Here is a 19,538-nt window from a genome sequence, read left to right as displayed (position 1 = left end):
TTCACAATCCGTGTGCCCTCGAATATCCTTGTGTTTTGCTTGAAAAATAAATCACACGGAATAAAAAAAAAAAAAAAGTTTTAAAGCAGCAGTAATCGATGAGTAATTGAGAAAGCCACTTAAAATGGGACGAACCTTTGAATAAAAGTGTTTGGCTGAAGTCACTGCGCTGGTCTCTCTGACACACAGCTTGCACTCTGAACAGATACAGGACATCTGGAGACACGTGTGTGATGACTGCCCTCTGCAGGAACATATGACACACCTTACATATTAAGAACACATTGCATGCAACACATAGATGGCTAGGAACAGAAAACTGGATACCTTCAAAATAACTCATACTACCATAGCATTAATGTACATTATGCACAATTTTCAGTATGCAAGGTGGTACATTTATGCAAGAACACGCAGATAAGTGCTAACATTTTTTGAAAGAAAATATTACTTTTATTTTTTAAATAAATTCAGATGGTCAATTTCAATGCATATACTGTATATCTGAATATATATCAATATATAGTGGCCTCAATCTAACACACATGGATGAAAACTTCACAAAACTCCAATTTAGATTTTTTTAATGTATTCAGTTGATCAAAATTAGGTCTAATTTATGCATTTCTGAATGTTGGACGCAGTCAGAGTGTCCCTTCAACAGCTACAGACAAATCCCAGAAACCTCATTACACAACACAGAGTGAGCGGGATGTAAATCTGACAAGATCTTATTTTCCAAATCCGAAATGTCAAAGCAAATTTGACATCTGCCATTATTATTTGTAGAAATTGACACTTATTTATTGCAATGTCCTGCTCCGTCTTTTCAGGGATCCCCAGTGTCCCAGAAATAGATAGATACTGATTTGAATTTCATATACTCAAAGTCGGTCTTGATTCGCTGGCACAACCTGTGACTGGGCTCAAAATTGAAATAAAAATGTAAATGTAGAGGCAAAAAAAAAAAGATGAGGGAGTCCATGATGGGATGTAGAGTGAAAGAAAGTAATTGGACTTTAACCGTGGCAGTTATATCCCTCAACTAAATTCCAAATCTAATTTTGACCGTGGCTAAAAAAGACTGACAGCGCTCATCAGAAAAAGTTCCTTCAACTGGCTGGACACTGTCTTGTTGTCATGGATACGGTGTGTGTAAGAACACTCCAATAAGGTGACTGACAGACATGGGTGTAAGTCATTCATTTAGACTCGAGGGAAGAAAGACAAAATGATGTCCAAGTCCATCAAATCAATGAGAGCAGCCCATCCATCAGAATTTCGAGGGAATGCTGGGGTCTAGAAGACAATGCTCTGCAACAGTCTGACATCATGCTCAAGTGGCTGTATCAAGGGTAAAATTTATAGATATTTTCAAATGTTCAAATTCTGTTCTTTAGTTGGCTCATGACACCAATCGGGCCACCCTGCCGTCCTCACATCTGTCCCATGCAACAGTTTTAGGTCTTATTAATCTCTTTCATTCCAGATTACTGCCGACCAGTCTGGGGACTTCAACACGTCTCGAGATCCTGGATTTGTAATAGCGGAGGTGTTCCATTACATCCTACACTCCTGTCTAGCTCAAAAGTCTTCATCAGGGCGTCTGTGACCACTAAAGAGTCCAATGTAGTACTGCGATGTATATTTTTTCCAATTTATTTGGGTTGTCAATAGAAAAATACATGCATGGAATTTTGTTTTGAATATTAGTTATTTTAAACTTAAAAATAAATAAAATATAAATATATATAAATATTTAGGCCCGGGACTCGATTAAAAAAATGTATCTAATTAATTAGAGGCTTTGTAATTAATTAATCGAAATTAATCGCATTTTAATCGCATATAAATATTTGACCGTGAGAAGTAATTTTTTTCACATGGATTTATAGTATACCATTGAATAATGACTGAATACATTAAGCTTAAGCAACAAAATATTGTTTATTTTTGTTCAACCAAGTCTAGCAGACCAGTGCAATTTTTTGCCATGAAGTATAGCAATAGCATATTTAGAAACAATTTAGAAATAGTACATTTCAGAAATTCAGGAAGCTTATAGGTGCTGGAACCTTCTGTAAAGTGTTTTTTTAAGTAAAACACAATACTGTCAATTACATTCAGAACATTGGAAACACTGACTATTAGAAAACATCTCTCTGTTGCTTCAGAGGCCATAACATACTCAAGTCCAACTCTTAATAACCTTGGCCAAAACAATAAAGAGTTCAACATAAACTGTTGCACCAACAAAATAATACATAGTTTAACATAAAGTGTAAAGTCCACGCTAGCTGCTATATGTTTCGCGTTGAGGTGATACTTGAGGCTCGATGTGCTGCTGCGGTGATATGCGAACGCTAGTTGGTGCTTCAGTATAATCGGTCCGCCGAAACGCGTCCAGTGAGAAACGTTCCGCGGTGCAAAAATAAGTTATTAAAAATGCGCGAATTCTTTTTCTGTAATTAATTAATCTTAGTTAACGCGTTATTTTTTGTGTAATTAATTAATCTCAATTAACGCGTTAAAGTCCTGGCCCTAATAAACATCAAAATGTAATTTATTCCAGGGATGGCAGAGCTGAATGATTACTCCAGTGTTTAGTGTCACATCTTATATGCTGATTTTGCTGCTCAAAAAACATTTTTTATTATTATCAATGTGCACATGTTAGGTAAAAAATGTTAGCTTGAAATGTAAGTCGCTTTGAATAAAAGCATCTGCTAAATGCATAGATTTAATTGAATTTAAGTCTCACTAACCCCAAATGTTTTGAATAGTAGCAAATAATACAGTAATATGAACTAAATCCATGTTATTAACACTTAATATTTAATAGAGACTCATCTTTATCGACCAACCGTTGATGGTCTAGCAGTTTTTATGCCACTTGTGCCTTCAGCCTAATGCAGCCTCAGCACAGTGATTGAATACATGGTTGAGATGAAACCAGGACTAGAATAATTAAGGCTGAGGGAATGAGGATTGCGGTGGTTGACACTTTTAATGTGCTCTGCCTTTCATTGTGGGGAGCCTTACCGTGCTGTGTTCGCTGCTCTGCGTGAAGGTCTTCTCAAAAGGCATTTCATCCTTCACCCAGCTGTAGGAGACAAGGAAGCCCACTATAGGCGGGTGGTAGACAGATGACGGTCTGTCCCAGGTCAACACAAGAGCAGTTCTGTTCAGAAGGTGGACCTTCATGTTGTCAGGGATGCTGCTGCAGACTGGATGGAGAGAGGAGAAGCAGAGAGATGAGATTAGACTGATAAAAAAACAAGAAGGAAGAAGGTACAGTTGTTCTCATTTGATTAGGGATGTGTGACTGGAGATAAACGGGTGGAATTACGGCTCTACGGCAGTGGGAGCAGAGCCAGATTTCAGCCGCACAGGTCTATGACTGCAGCCCCCAGGTGAAGCTAAATCTTTTATTGCTGTCTGACTCACCAAAGCGTTCTCACTAGAAACTGCTTCAAAGTGGAAAATAATACATGAGTTCATCTCAATCTGCCTCCAGGCTTTCAAACAGCCTTGCAGTGAGCACACGCATGCGTGACTGTGGCTGCATGCGCTACTGTGGACACAGTAGGAAGTCTTAGTGTATGTGTGTGTGTAATTCTCAGTGGTGGAAGAAGCACACCAATCATGCATGTCAGTTGAAATGCAGATACAATGATGAAAGATTAATGCAGTAAAAGTACACTAGCATTCAAAAGTTTGGGGCCGGAAAGATTTTTTTAAAAATGTTTTTGAAAGAACTCTCTTGTGCTCACAAAGGCTGTATTTATTTGATCAATATACAGTACACACAGTAATATTTGAAAATATTATTACATGTTGAAATAGCTGTTTTCTATTTTAACAATTTAAACTACAATTTATTCATGTGATGGAAAAGCAGAAATTTTTGCAGCCATTGTCAACTGATTTGTTGATCAAGAAATATTTCTTATTATTATCAATGTGGGAACAGCTGAAAGCAGTGTCGTTTAATATTTTTTGTGGAAAACTGCTATATTTTTAAGAGAAAATTAAAATAAGAACAACATTTATATATATATATATATATATATATATATAAAAATATAATCTAATAAAATATATATATATATATATATATATATATATATATATATATATATATATATATATATATATATATATATATATATATATATATATATATATATATATATATATATATATGACCATATGATAGGTAAAAATTAATAGCCTGAATGCACTGTAAGTTGCTTTGAATAAAAGCATCTGCTAAATGCATACATTTATTTTATTTATTTATTTTATATATATATATATATATATTATTTATTTTATATATATATATATATATATATATATATATATATATATATATATATATATATATATATATATATATATATATATATATATATATATATATATATATATATATATATATATATATATATATATATAGATTTTTTTTTCATTCGATGATTTCCAGATCAATTAAATCACAATTAACTGCATATATCAATATTTACTAAGGAAAGAAAACAAATTAAGGACTAATCAGGGTTATCACACACACACAAAAACACATCTCATGTTGATTCAATGGCTATTCAACTTCCTTGTTACACAGACCTCATTGTTGGCACTTTTTTGATGACACAGACAAACAAACATGAACTAGGTTAGTTTTGCAGCTAAAAATAATCTTTACCAAATGTGCCCTGATCAGGCTTTTTATCGGGTTTTAGCTATTCAGCCCCACAAAATGTGACACTGCTGTGTGCCGTGACGCAATCACAGCCAATCAGAATAGATTTAAAATGATGCAGGTCAGATCTGAACCAGCGGCACCCATCAAGATTACCTGGAGTGCATGCATCAATCTAACTCATGCTTTTCCTATTAACCTGATAAACAGCAAAAGTTGTTTTTAATAAGAACTACAGAAGCCCTGAAAAGGCGAACAGACGTAATTGCACGATTGACGTCACTTATCACACAAATCATTTGGTGGGACGTGTTTTTGTCAAGCTGGGCGGACCGCATAAGTGGCGCTTGATAAGGTCATTGTGCCGAAAGCCTCTACCCTTAATGTGTGTGTATCAGCATTAGCGACCTGTCAACAAGCCTGTGATAAACACGTCTGTGAAACGAGAGGCAGATCGCAAGAACACAAGAAGTGAAACGAGGACGAGGGGGTGATTAGTGAAAGGGCATCTGCTGTGGAAGTCGGCCTCGAGAGCTCTGTTAGCACGGGTGACTCAGCGAGAGCCTATTATTTTCATCAGTTCAATCATCAGCATGCTAATGACTGTCCGGCAGAGATAACAAGGTTTCTGATGATTCAAACTGACTCTATTCTCATGGCGGTTCTTTGGGTTATGTAGTCAACAAGCTAAGATGTCAGCACTGGCTGTAGCGCAAGTAACGCTTTTTTTGCTTGACAGGTATAGTACGTTCTACAATTAGAGTACAAAATTGGGTTTGGAATGATTTAAAATGAACTATTTATTATTTCTTTATCAACAAATAGTCAGTAAAATGACATGTTTGCCCTCCAGAAAATGTAATAATTCTGTGTTCTACATTTGTAATATTTTGTGTAAGTTTTATATGAGCTATGTATCTTTTTACAACCCAGTTAGCTAAATACATACAATTAAAACCCAAGATTCTGTGTGCTATTGTTTTTTTTTTATCTGAATTTACACATCAAATGGAATTTTAAATTAATAAATTAATATTTGTTTGAAGTTACTGATAAATTTAATATAAATAAATAACAAATATATTAGCTTTGGCAACAGGGTTGAATGATTGAGCTTGAAAAGGCAATAATCTGCCACATTTGGGTAAAAATTAAGACATTGGTTTATCAGTAACTACAAAGCAAAATGTAATTTAAAATTATTTTCAATTATTTAAATATAAAATAACTAGGCTGAGCATATCTAAGAATTATCACAACAAAAGCATCATATTTGATGTAAAAAGAGTACCGTACTCAAGGCAAACGCCATGGAAGAAAGCATTTACCAAATGAAAAAACACTACGATAAAAAGACGTAATATGGCAAAAGGTTTTCACAAGCGCTTGCCTGGAAAATGGCAGAACTGCTGTTAGGCCACACAGTGTTCGTTTGTACGAGTTTATTTTTAGAGGGAATATTAATGATGATTATTCCGCCTTTCGGCTGTGTTGCATCACTCCCGACTTCCTCACAACCAATAGCAATCAATTCCCTCAGCCGGAGAGGAAAACAACGCTATCATTAACGCACACAGTACAGCGTCCCCCAGTTTCTGGCTGGGCTCGGAGCGCTGCGCTGCTGTAGTCACTGCATTAATAAATCCTATTTATTCAGTCTGTCTCAAGAGCAATGGATATCCCAAAAACAACCAGCTTTGCACTTTATGCATGAGACGAATGAGAAAAAACCCTAACAAGACGTCTGTGAAGTACAAAACCGAACTACAGTTTTAGCCAAGAGAAATAAGCACAGTTCCAGTGGTAAATGTACAGATGTTTCATTCATAAAGATGGTTTCCTGAAATAAGGAAGGCTAAAGATTAAAAGCATGCATCCTTCTTTCTTCATTGGTCAGTTCAGGCCATCATACCTCGAGAAGTTTCTGAGTCTGCAGCGCTGGCCATGCTGTCTGTCATGAGGTCTGGCATCCAAGCGTCCATCAGAGCCGATCTGAAGATCTGGCGGCTGTCGAGATCTTGAGTGGGCCGATGGTTATTCCTCAGGTAATCCACAGACTTCACATGATCCTGCTGCTCTGTGGTGAAGATGGAGAAGAACGCCTCCAGCTACAGCCAAAGAGAGAGAAAGACAAAGAACAACATTATCCACGAATTTAGTCATTATTATCGGTTTCATTTCATAATTTTTAGGGTGGCTTTCCAAGAGAATGTATGAAATTATTCAGAAGTGCGTGCTGGGTACGACTTTTTGGCTTTATTCTACGTTATGTGGAATAAAGGCCCCGATATACTTCAAATTATGTTAATTTTCGTTCTTCGTTTCGGGGCAAAAAGAAGTTCAAAAAGGCTGAGTGACGGTATACCGTTAATGAACTTTAACAAAACAAAATTAACAAAATCTGACTGAAAAATATTTATATTACATAATTATTGCCATTTATACAAATAAAAACATGACTATTACTACTATCAACATCAAAATGACTTGCATTAATTAACAATATTATGGAAATGAGTAAATAATGAAAATAATATCTGTATTGTTAGTATACATAATTAAAATAACAATACTATATTATTATTTTTAACTGAATTAATAATACAATATATTATTATAATTAAAAAAATATATATATAATTATTTAATTTAATATATTATTTATAAATTATTATTTAAATGACCATTATTAATTAGTATAACAAATAAATAAAACAAAACAAACAAGCACAGATAAATAAATAGATACATAAATAACACTAAAGCTGGACAATACTGATATGGTATTATGGTATATGAATCACAAATATGTGACCATGGACCACAAAACTAGTCATAAGTGGCATTGGTATATGTGTAGCAATATTCAATAATACATTGTATGGGTCAAAATTATAGATTTTCCTCTTATGACAAAATTTTTTAGGGTATTAAGTAAAAATCATGTTCCATGAAGACATTTTCTCAATATTTAGATTTTTTGCACCTTCAGATTCCAGATTTTCAAATAGTTTTATCTCAGCCAAATATTGTCCTACCCTAACAAACCATACATCAATGGAAAGCTTATTTATTCAGTATATATCTCCCTTTAGATTGACATTTGTAACTGGTTTTGTGGCCCAGGGTCACATATATTGTGCATCCTTAGATCAACAACACTTCATTATATACAATGTAATGATACTATATATCTACAACACACATATACATATACATGCATAAATTTCTTCTGCACTCATTTCTCATTTCTGTGTCCCATTTCCAGGAACATTTGGGAGCACAGCCGATGAGTCACACTGCTAGTGTTATATTGTCTGTATGTGTTTGTGTGCTTGCTTGCAGATGGTGAGAATATGAAACAGGAGAATGAACGCAGACCAATTTCAAGCATAGTGCACACAGCTGGAGGTAACACATGATCATATGAATGTAAAGTGCATGTAGGCAAGATGTGTGTGTGTGTGTTTGTGTATTTGCGAACCTGGTGGTAGGACAGGTAAACAGGCTGACTGAAGATGATCCACTCTACGACTTTACTGCAGGGAGGTGTCGTTAGCGAGCCGGTGTAGCGGTAATAACTTCCCAAGGATGATGGCAACAGATCCCTCAGTATGAATGGACCAAGGTTTGTTTCCTTCTCTGTTAAATAAAAGACACAGAATAAACACTCCAAGACTGAAGGAGATATTATGACGCACTATGAGGCAGCAAGATGTGATGCACACGTGGCACATACACAGGTTTTGGTGACATTTTATTATCTTATTGTTAGATCTTCTGGCATTTAGAAATAAAAGCATCTGCCCAGCTTTCTCTTTATTTCCAGACTGTAACTGGGTGGGCCAAGATTCTGAACAACAGATGCAGTGATTGCATTTTTATAAATTTTTAGGACCTTGGAGAGAGTTTCGATTACATTTACAATTACATTACTGTTGAAAAGTTTGGGCTCAGTAAAAAAAAAAAAAAAAAAACACACACACAAAAAAAAAAACGTTTATTCAGCAAAAATGCGTGGAATTGCTCAAAAAGAGACAGTCAATGCCTTTAGAATGTTACAAAAAAAATGTATCTTTTAAATAAATTCTATTCTTTTGAACTTTCTTTTCACCCAAAAATCTGTAAAACATATAAATGGTTTCTCCATAGATATTAAGCAGCACGGCTGTTTTTAGCACTGATAATAGCTATAGAAATATTTATTGAGCAGCAAATCAGCATATTATTAGAAATATTAGAATGTTTTCTGAAGGATAATGTTATGCTGAAGACCTGAGAAATGATGCTGAAAATTCAGCTTTGCATAGTAATAAAGTACATTGTAAAACATTTTAAAAAAAGGAAACATATTTTAAATTGCAATAATATTTCACAAAATTAGTGTTTTTGCAGTCTTTAAAAAAAAAAAAAAAACACAGGCCTCAAATATTTGATAGTAATTGTTTTCATAGTAGTTATATATTTAGATGATATATATATATGATATATATGATATATTCATGGTTCTTTTAGAACCTAGAAAAGCTTCACTTTTCCTCCATTAGAACCAATATGTTGAAGCAATATTGCAAAACTTTGACATTTTAATCTCTAAAAAGCCATATAACTAACATAATAACTGTATTTACAGCAAAAAAAAAAAAACCTTGTTTGTGTTAAGGCTTAGTTGATTGGTTTTTATTATTCATTACATTTATATATTTTTATTTCATTTTATTATATTATAATTGTGCACTCTGAAAGCTGTTCATATGGCAGCATTTACCATGATGGACTACCCGTTTGAGACCTGTGATGATGGGCTCAGCTGCAGTGTTGTCTTTTTTCCCCACCTAGACAAAAAAAAAAACAGAAAAATGCGGCATGAAATTAGCGATGATTCTGTTTCTCTATGTTAAAGAAACAAAAAGAATGGGCTGCATTTAAATCCTGCTATTATCGAACACAAGTTTCCCATGTTCTCTGCTTATGCAACATTAAAAACTAGAGCACGCTGACATAAGCACCTTTTATTCAGGTTGATGGAGAAGCTCATTCAGGTCAGAGATGAAATATGCTCACTTATGCTCTCTGAGGATTCATTTGGTTCAACTAGGTGGCAATAAAAGAGCCCAAGGGAACCACCAATACAGGAGCTCCACATCGATTAACTATATAAAGCCCACAGGAACGGACATGTCACACTCCACATGACACCATTCGTCTAAACACTAACAGCGGGAAGCTATAACACTGTCGCATGTGGGCGAAAGAGTTTAAGTCCGCCGACGTAGGTTATTCTTTCACCTGAGTGACAATGGATAAACATAGGACACACCTGCGTTCCACTTTCAGTGTGAAGAATAGGCCTGTCACATTAGTTAAGGTGTGTAAAAACCTACTGTATGCGAGGGTGCAAACCATGTTGTGAATGAAAGGGAATGAATGCGGTGCCGTGCTGCAAAAATGCTTATGTTATTTTCACGGATCATCACGCTGACCCATTAAGCCAGTTTTCTCTATACATTCATATGACATCCATGAATACTGAGGCTGTGCACCACAAATCTTCCTTTTTGGCTCGACTCATTAAGAAAAGCGTGGAAAATGTGCCATTTTCACCCTTGATAAGAACATTTGTCACAGTTGAAAAATAAACTAAAAATAAACAGGAGAGAATGCTGGTAGGAACATAATGGTATATGTGACCCTGGACCACAAAACCAGTCATAAGAGTCTTTTTCTAAATTGAGATTTATATATCTTCTGAAAGCTGAATGAATAAACCCATTGATGTATGGTTTGTTAGGATAGGACAATATTTGGCAGAAGTAAACTATTTGAATATCTGGAATCTGAGAGTGCAAAAAAAAAAAAAAAGTGTGTATATATATATATATATATATATAGAGAGAGAGAGAGAGAGAGAGAGAGAGAGAGAGAGAGAGAGAGAGAAAATCACCTTTAAAGTTGTCCAAATGAAGTTTTTAGCAATACATATTACTAAACGAAAATTACAATTTAATATATTTACAGTAGGAAATGTACAAAATATCTTCATGGAACATGATCTTTACTTAAATTTTGCCATAAAACAAAAAAATCTATAATTCTGACAATGTATTTTTGGCTATTGCTACAAATATACTATACCCCAGCTACTAAAGAGTGGTTTTGTGCTCCAGGGTCACATATGTTTTTTCCCTGTTATGTCACTTTCTTCAACTTGTCCCTCAGTAAAAACAAACAAAATGTTGGTAGGAATGCAATTACAATTGCATTTCTACAAAGGCAGAAATATTAATCTGGCATTTGCATTTAATCACTCATCATCATTTTTCTACACTACCATTCCAATGTTTGGGGTCAGTAATATACAAGAAATGAATACTTTATTCACATTAAATTGTAACAAAGATTAATTTTTCATATAAATGCTGTTCATTTGAGCTTTCTATTTATCAGTTAATTCTGAAATGCATCCCGGTTTTCAACATTTACTATTATAATAAATGTTTCTTAAGAACCAAATCTTATCATATTAGAATGATTTAGGATCATGTGAAACTGAAGACTGAGGTAATGATCCTGAAAATTCAGCTTTGCATCACAGGAATAAATAAAATGTAAAAACATTAACATAGAAACCGTTTATTTAACCTTGTAATAATATCTCGCATTATTACTGATTTTACTGTATTTTTGCTCAAATAAATGCACCTTTGGTAAGCACAACAACAACAGGTGTGTTATATTAGCTGTAAAGTTGTCTAAATCATCCTTTCAGTGGTCAGACTACTTTTCTAGAGGATAAATGTCTGATTATGCAGGACCAGATGGAAAACAAAAAATAAAGTCTGCAGATTTTCCACAAAGATCTGCAGACTTTGTTTTGCTTTCCCATCTGGGCCTGCATAATCAGACATTTATCCATAAACCACAATAATTCCCCTAATATACTGAACTACATAAATTGCATTATATAACTATTTTCATCAGAATACATGGCTATCTACATCTACCAGAAAAGGCCATTCCAAATTTTGACCCCTTGGTTGCGTCGTTGTTGTCATGAATTGCATGAACCTTTGAACAGGCAAAGTTAGAAGGCCACTTCATCATGCTAGTCACTCACAAAGTCTTGCAGCTAAACTTCTGAAACAGTTAAGCATACTTTAACTTCCCATTGCAATGCCTTGCCCCATGGATTTTCATTATTCTTTGAAACTGAAGTTTAGAAGTTTCTTCTATTATACTTTGAGAGAGAGATGGCTAGAGGGCAGCAGAAAACGTCTGCGCTTTCTTCTACCTATTGCTAATGGTGAAAATAGGCCCTGAGGCTACATGGGCCCAATCCAAATCTATCAGATGTTCTTAGTGTCTGGTACCACAAGCTATAAAACCCTATTTCACAGGCTGGTAAACATCCGAAAATCCCCCCAAAAATCAAAGAAGATCTTCACCTGAAAGAAGACAGCCATGGCGGCGATGATTCGTCTCTCCTTTATCGCGGTGCTCAGACTGTCAAAATCATCCGAATTGTAGAAATAAATCTGCATCTATAAGGCAAAGAGATGAGAACATGGTTTTATAACTGCATTCTTATTTGACAGGGTATGAAACGGCTCGTACTAATGTTCTGCTTTGACTTTCCTGTTTGGTAAACACAATGCATTGTGGTATCGAAACTGGTACAGTAGCGCTGTCAAATCCTCGCGAATTGATATTCCTCTCATCGTCTTCACACACACAATAACGGCGTATCTGGCATATCCTACTTCTCTCATCACTCCCCATTTTGACATCTGAGACAACTAAGGATTAAACGCTTTCTCTCTGAGGACGGATTTGGGAAGAAAGCGAACCTCAGAAGCAAATCCCCTCGGCGCGGCGCAATAAACAACATGTCTTTGTTGCCTTAAACATTGCCTCTGAACAAACGCACAAAGTGCCATGTGTCAAATAAATGCTAAATCTACTATTACAGAAAAAACAGGGACGATCTTACAAAGAGAGAGAGGGAGAGAAAGGAAAGCGGGATGAATGGCATGTCAAAGCTCACAGCAGCTGAGCAATCGTGAAAGAGATCGTTGAAATGCAGGGAATAAGATTAAGCCTCGCTATGACAATCACGTTCCAATTGAGCTTATTCTCTGGCAGCCGATTTCGTGCGCCGACGTTATTTGCCTGCCTGTGTTGTTCTATCTTCGTTTCATATTGTAGACTCCGCTTAAGCACATTTCCCTGGTCATTTAATGGTGCATGTAAGAAAAATAGCTGCTCTCGTTTTGTTAGACCAGTGCTTCTGAACTCACATGGCGGCAGCTTGTTTAGACAGGAGATGAGAAAATATTGCTAAATACAAAGAAATAAAACGCGGCTAACCATATGATCCTACATTTAGGATAGGAAAATACTTTTTTAAAGAAAAAAAAAGAAGAGGCATCCAAATGTAACCCAATCTTTTAGAAACTAGACAAATTTGCTACAGAATCTGACACTTACTACATTAAAAACAGTTCACAAGTCACAACAGAACTTTCTATGTAGATGCATACTTACACTCTGTTCCATAGATATGGATTTATTGTATATGATAAATGGATACAGCAGGTATATGGCTCTGCTCACTGGTTGTACGATCATTCACACACCCACACACACACACACACAAAAACACAAGTCTTATCACTTTAAAAAATTAAAGAACATTCTTCCTCAAAAAACTGCACAATGTAAGATATGATTTAATTCTTAATAAGGCTACTGTATCATATCTGATACATGAATCTAAGGCCTCTGAATTATTAACACGATCAAAACTTTGCTCAAAACCCTGTTTCACACATACACACAATCTTCTTAATATCTCCTGTTCTCAGATTGATCATTTATACTTTTTTAGCAAGTAAAAGTGCTTTAAATATATTTGTAAAAATGCCTGCACATGTATTTTGGCTATGAAATCTTTAGAGGTTTTTATAAACTAAACCTAAAAATAACATTTACCAGATTGAAGCAACTTAGGTTTACTTGATTATCCACATATAATTTCTTTGAAAAATCTTGATATGATGTGAACAGAGCTTTGATCATTAAAAATAAGATATTTTTGAGAAATCCAGGGTGAGAGCTGTTATTTTTATGCATTTTATGACAGAAATCTGTTCTCTCATTGATTTAAGTAGTCTGTTGTCTTTACCAAACTACATTTTCTTTCTCTCATTTTGGGTCTCTGAATAAAAAGTGTTTTTTCATCTTTGAATTGAGCTCCACTTTCTCACGTTGGGCTTTACAGGGTTAACATCTATAATGCAAACAGTATGTACTGAAGTTTAATACGTAGGGTTAAGAGTTCATTTAAATATTAAAGCTGATGCTTGCCTTGGCAAGCAACACAAAAAAATCGGCAAAAAAGCCAAAAAAATAAAATTAACATTATTGCTGTTGTAGTTGAATTTACTGTGCCTACATTTGAGGCAGAGGTCAAAAGAAATCGTCGAGAGATAATTGGATGCATCTCCTCTCAGTCTCTGGCTTCACTGTGTTTGGGTTTTAAATCGCTAGATAATGCTTAGCGGCTATCCAGCGGTGTGCGGATACACATCAATCGTATTTCTGTGTAAAATGGGATTTACGGAGTGAAGTCGATTCCTCTAATGAGAAAGTGCTGCCATAGAGGTGGAGCCAGCCCAGGTCGTCTGACCTCTGTGCCAGCTAATTTCCAACAAACTTAGACTGATGAATACAAATGATTTTGCTCTCCCATCCTCAAACTGCTATTGTGTAGACACTGCACTGATAGAAAAGAAACACCGCTAGCTCATGGAGAAATGCCAGTAGGGTTCGGCTCAAGAATTTAGGATTCATTTCTATATTCTGACCTTGTTTGAACACTAAAATTAAATGGAATGAAATAAAGAGCTATTTCTGCAAAGGAGACAAGGCAAGGCAACAGACATTCCAACGGAACCCAGAGCATTTCAGGCAAAAGCTAGGCAACTGAAAACTAACCTCCAAACAAAGTAATTAAGACCAGACAATGTCAGAAGGGGTGGACAATGAATTAAACCACTAATAAAGAGAAGAAAGAACAAAGTTAAGGTCTTTAATGAAAACCAATCAGTCTCCTTCAGGCTTCTTTAAATCACAGAATTTAATGGTGTCCATTTATTGTGTCTTCTCAGGGGGAAATATATTACTCATTTATCATTAAACCTCATTAGCCAATTAGCTTCCTCCAAGAGCCAATACAGAGTTTATGGTGAACGAAAGTAAAGCACAGCACAAACACGTTTAGTTAATGAATCAAAATGGGACAGAAACCAAAAAAGGCCAGCGTACACTTGACTTCACAAGATCAAGCGTATAATGTGCAATTGCATAATGATATTTAACTTGATTATGCAATTCCAGAATTCTCTGGCTTTGCACTATTTTCTCAGAAATCTCAAAATGAAGGCCAATTGCAAAGTACACCGGTTCTTGCACCTAACTTTGTCTCACACAGCTCTCAAACTTAAATGTGCATCCAGTGTTCTCAAGGGCAAATGGAGAAGGTTTACAGCAAGTGCTAATACTAATTCTCCACAAAATAATAGCTGTAATGCAAAAGAGACACTTTTTTGAACTGGAAGGTTGTTGAGAACAAGTAGAAGCACCCTGTAAGGCATGGAAAGGAATTACACTTAGTTAAAAATTAAGGCTTTTCATTATTGTTGACTGAGATGAGTGCTGGGTACTGTTTTTCTCATATTCACAAAATTCATTTATAAAACAAAACAAATTAATAATACTACAAATAAAAAGACAAATAATTAAATAAATGATAAATAAATAAAATATATGTAATTATTTAATTCTTCCATATATATATATATATATATATATATATATATATATATATATATATATATATATATATATATATATATATATATACACATATATACACACACACACACACACACACACACACACATATAATGAATAAACATTATTATGTCTGATTAGTATCATCATAAAATAATGATAAAAATGCCTAAAATAATTATACAATAATTGAAATGACACTGAATAGAAACAAGTCTGCCCATTTACACACCAAGATGAACTGGTGAAAGAAGAACCAGAACTCATATAATATTAATGGCGAGAGTTATGGAAGCGAATATCCTTGCTCTTCAGTGAAATGTAGCTGCCGCACCATCAAGTCGATAAAAGCTATCGATCTCAGTTTCATTGAGAGGTTTCTTCAATTAGTGCAGATTAGTACACCACTTTCAACCTACTCGAGTCAAGGTGGAATCCTTGAATTAACTCATTTTATTGAAGAAACTCATTTAATAACATTATCCTCCTCGCCTAAAATCCATTCCTAATAAGATTTTCATTTTTTTTACGGAAAGTGGGTAGTTATGAAGGGCTTATTCACAAGGACTGTTATGAACTGGATTTTGTAAAGAAACAATGGATTCCTTCAAGCCTTTTGCCAACTATTTTTCTTTGTTGACAAGAGATTTGAGATTTTGAGGTTTCCAGAATAATGGCACTAACATACCAAAAAAACTGATGTTGTTGTTTTTTAGTGCTGTTGACATAATGTGACACTCACTTCTACTGGAAACTTCTTTCCATTGATACTGTGCTCAGAACCAGCTGATCCATTGGTGCTCCCCCAGTGAAACTCCACCTTCTCTGCTTTGAAGCGTCCAGGTAGGCCGGCCCCTCTCACAAAGTAATCATTCTTTAGAACAATAGACACTGGAACAAAAAAAGAAGACTTTTTTTATTATTATTATTAATGAGCTTTAGTATGTAAAACTAAGACTGCCAAGTATATGTACTGTTTAAGTGAAATTCAACAACACATAATGCAGGCAGATATATACACATTTTAATATCCCACTCTTCTTCAGACTGTAAAATGTTCCAGGGGAATTTTGTCTTTTTTTATGTTGACAAAGGACCTTTAAAACAAATAATAATGCAGAAGAAACTGAGTATGCACTCCGCGGGCCAGAACGGACACATCAAATTGAGCTCCAAGGGCTTTCCTTGCACAGACCGTCACATTATACCACATTAAGAGTTGACCTCTTGACACTTTAAAGCTTGGATTTGTAAACAAATTGAATATCTTCCATTTCTTCTGCTGGGTAGATTCTGCAGAAACAGGATAACTACTTCATGCAACTTGTTTTTTCATGGCCAATTAATGCAATTGGTCAAATTCAATGCTATTTTAAAACCTTTCAGACATTTGAATCCACTTAAATTCAAATACGTGCATTATCAGCATCATTACTGAAGTTATTTTTAATAAATCAGAACATTAACGAAAAGTGTTAAAAGTCAGATCACAAAAGTATTACATTTATTATTTAAATTACATTTAAAAATCTCTTTATAATTAAATATAATTTTCTATAGTTTGTGATAGGATAGGAGAATGAAAAATGAATAAAAAAATACAATTATAATAAAACAACAAAGATGGCCACGTTAATTGGTTTTCATTTCATAAAATACTTAGCCACATCATACATATTTAACAACAAATATATATATATATATATATATATATATATATATATATATATATATATATATATATATATATATATACTCTAAGAATTATTCAAGGCCTGCCCATCCATGTCCTTTGTTGAGTGTAAAAAAAAACCCAAGATGAACTACAAGGAACCACTCAAAGCATCTCGTATCAGCAAAGCTCTCATGTGGAGATCTCTGTTTAATTCTTAAGTAAACTAAAGTGCTGGGGTGAGAACAAACAAACTGATTAAAGTGGATATGAGGAATGTTTGTGGAGAGATAGGATCTTTTGGTGAATACACACACTGGGCTACAGACTCGTGGTACTCAAGAGACATTCGTGGTGCTGGGGTTTTAAAGGATCTAACGCTGTGCACTGTAAACAGCAGAAAAAGCTACTATGGTAATTATGCCACAGCGTGTTTATGGTCCTGGCAAGCATTCCCAAAACCCCTCTCAGGAGTAAATATAGCACTCTACAGTGTGCCATTCTCCAGATCACTCCTAATTAAAACCACCATAAAGCAACATTTGAAATGTGCAAAATATGCTTTCGCACCATCATCCTTTAGATTTGTAAGCCAAAAAGAAAGATTTTGCTGATTATGGTAGTAAGGTGTAAGAGACTGAATAAGAGTCTTTACGGATATTAAAAATAGGAAAAATTTAGAAAATTAGAAGAATAGGCTATTTTTCAATTACAATACTTAAATAGTAATTAAAATATTTTTTTGATGATGATGACGATGAAAGTACAGATTTCACTCAAATTATTCACACTAGCTTTCAAAAGTTAAAAGGTCAGTAAGATTTTTTTGGAAAGAAATTAAATCATTTAAAAAAAAAAACTAAAATCTATGGAAGTTCAAGTATTCGAAAAAATAAACAAATAAACTAAATAAAATAACACTGCTCAGATTTTCACATCCGCAAGGCATCATGACAGATCTTATAGGAACTTTATGAGGGCATTGCACATTTTCAAACTCTCCAGACCTGATGCAACTGTCTGTCATGATGAGACGCTTGCAAACCCTGTTTCTTATAATGGAATTATTTGGAAATATTTTAAACATTTAGGTGGCCATAAAGCTAAATGTTCAATGAAGGTCCAAGCTCTGATTGGAGAGCAGAAGAGAAGAGCTTCATTCTTTGGAGAACCTGTTTTGCCTGTGTTCTTCATGGTGGTCCTGTTTGATGTTTGGATTCAAAGCCATCCAAGGTTAGCTCCTGGCACTCCTGAGAGACCTGGGTGTCTAGATCTGGGATATCCACCGGAGACTGATTCCTTTCTCCACATTCTGGATAAGCAGAGCCCACCTACGTGGTCCATATGTGCCTACAAGAGAAAATTGAAGAATTAAAAAAAAAAAAAAAACACTTTACATTTACACATTGGCAGATGCTAGAAAGCAACTTCAAAAGCACTCAGTTATACATTATACTGTGCATATATTTTATGCATAATGCTCTTTTTAAATCATGATTTTAGGCTAAAAGTTATATCAATGTGTAATGGGAGTATTTTATTTCCAGCGATTTTTAATCACATTTTTTTTTTCACTAAGTAATTTTAAAAGGTCCTGCAGTTTGGCAAATTACTTTTAAAAGTGAAAATATTTCAAGTAGTCTCTCAGTTAACATCCAGGCCTCTTGATTTATAAAAATAGCATGCCTAATCATTTAAACAAAAAAAAATGAATTTGCCAAATGCTGTTTTAGATGGAGTCCATCACACACCAGGACAGAATTAAATTATTCCTCTGTTGACTAAACATTGACTCATCTCTGTCTAGCAGTTGAGGAAAAGTACACATTTGCAATGTAAATCTGAATTAGCCAAATGCATTGCAAACTTTTTCCGCACATAAATCCTTCTTCTCATGATGCTGTTGAGCTATCATTTGACACTCATCAGCCATCTGTGTTGGTCTAAGACAGAGAAATATGAGCTCACATGTTCTGCAAACATGCAGCACTAAACTGATGAATGGTTTCATTACCGTTGGTGGCAGACGTATCAGAGTCCATGTCATAGTGGTGTACGTAAATTGCCTCCTAATGGTTAATGCTTTTGCGCATCAAATTATGTCTCCCACACAGTATATGAATAATAATCTGTGACATGTAGAGGGTTGCGGTAAACAGCTATGTCTGGATGGGACTCTTAGAAGCATGAAAAACAACTGTGTCTCTTTAACAATCCTTGCAAACTATCTACGGAAAACTGTCATTTTAATCACCATTTTCAGCTTCCTGCAAGGACAAATGTACACAGCGATATGTATTATAA

General features: G+C 34.8%; 1 pseudogene; it reads right to left on the bottom strand.

The window, feature by feature from the left end:
• Nucleotides 1–135: 135 nt before the first annotated feature.
• Nucleotides 136–19,276, bottom strand: LOC113079961 (receptor-type tyrosine-protein phosphatase gamma-like; annotated as a pseudogene).
• Nucleotides 19,277–19,538: the final 262 nt, after the last annotated feature.

The sequence above is a fragment of the Carassius auratus genome, unplaced genomic scaffold (assembly GCF_003368295.1).
Source record: "Carassius auratus strain Wakin unplaced genomic scaffold, ASM336829v1 scaf_tig00029943, whole genome shotgun sequence".
In the NCBI taxonomy this organism is placed as follows: Eukaryota; Metazoa; Chordata; class Actinopteri; order Cypriniformes; family Cyprinidae; genus Carassius; species Carassius auratus.
The sequence above is the reverse complement of the archived record's forward strand: the minus strand, read 5'-3'. Positions and strand labels throughout refer to the sequence as shown.